The sequence below is a fragment of the Trichechus manatus genome, unplaced genomic scaffold (assembly GCF_000243295.1).
Source record: "Trichechus manatus latirostris isolate Lorelei unplaced genomic scaffold, TriManLat1.0 scaffold00052, whole genome shotgun sequence".
Classification (NCBI taxonomy): Eukaryota; Metazoa; Chordata; class Mammalia; order Sirenia; family Trichechidae; genus Trichechus; species Trichechus manatus.
This window is the reverse complement of record NW_004443988.1, coordinates 1,577,588-1,578,402: the sequence shown is the minus strand read 5'-3', so window position 1 is coordinate 1,578,402 and position 815 is coordinate 1,577,588.

The window sequence follows — 815 nt, the reverse complement described above, 5'->3', positions numbered from 1 at the left end:
TATGATGTGATTTTCCTATGTGTTGTAAATCCTACCTCTATGATGTTAATGAGGCGGCATTTAAGGTTCTTCAATATCTTCTTGTGGCTCAATGGTTCATTTCTTTGTATTGCTGAATAATATTCCAATGTACTACACTTTGTTTATTCATTCACATATTGGAAGACATCTTATTTCCTTCCAATTTTTTGAAATTATGGCTAGAGCTGCTATAAACGTTCATGTTCAGTCTTTGTGTAGACCTAAGTGTTCAACTCCTTTGGGTAAATACCTAACAGCACGATTGCTGGATTGTACGAAAAGATTATGTTTATCTTTGTAATAAACTGTAAAGTTGTCTTTCAAAGTAACTATACCATTTCTTTTTCCCATCAGCAATGATGGAGGTTTACTGTTGTTACACATTCTTGCAAACATTTGGTGTTGTCAGTATTAGACTTTGACCATTTTAATACTTGTGTGTGTGTGTGTGTGTGTGTGTGTGTGTGTAGTCGAACCCACCCAGAGGCATCTCGGGCCTGGCAATCTTCTTCCGAAAGGTCACAACCTTAAAAATCCTATTGAGCAGTTCTACTCTGTACACATAGGGTTTCCATGAATCAGAATCAACTCGATGGTAACTAACAACAACAAATACTCGTGTAGCGGCATCTCATTGTTTTAATTTGCAGTTCCCTAATGATATAATGTTTAACAACTTGATATATGTTTATTTGTCATCTGTATATCTTCTTTGGTGAGGTGTCTGTTCAGGTGTTTTGCTCACTTTTGAATTGGGCTCTTTTCTTACTGGTGAGTTTTCAGAGTTCTCGTAT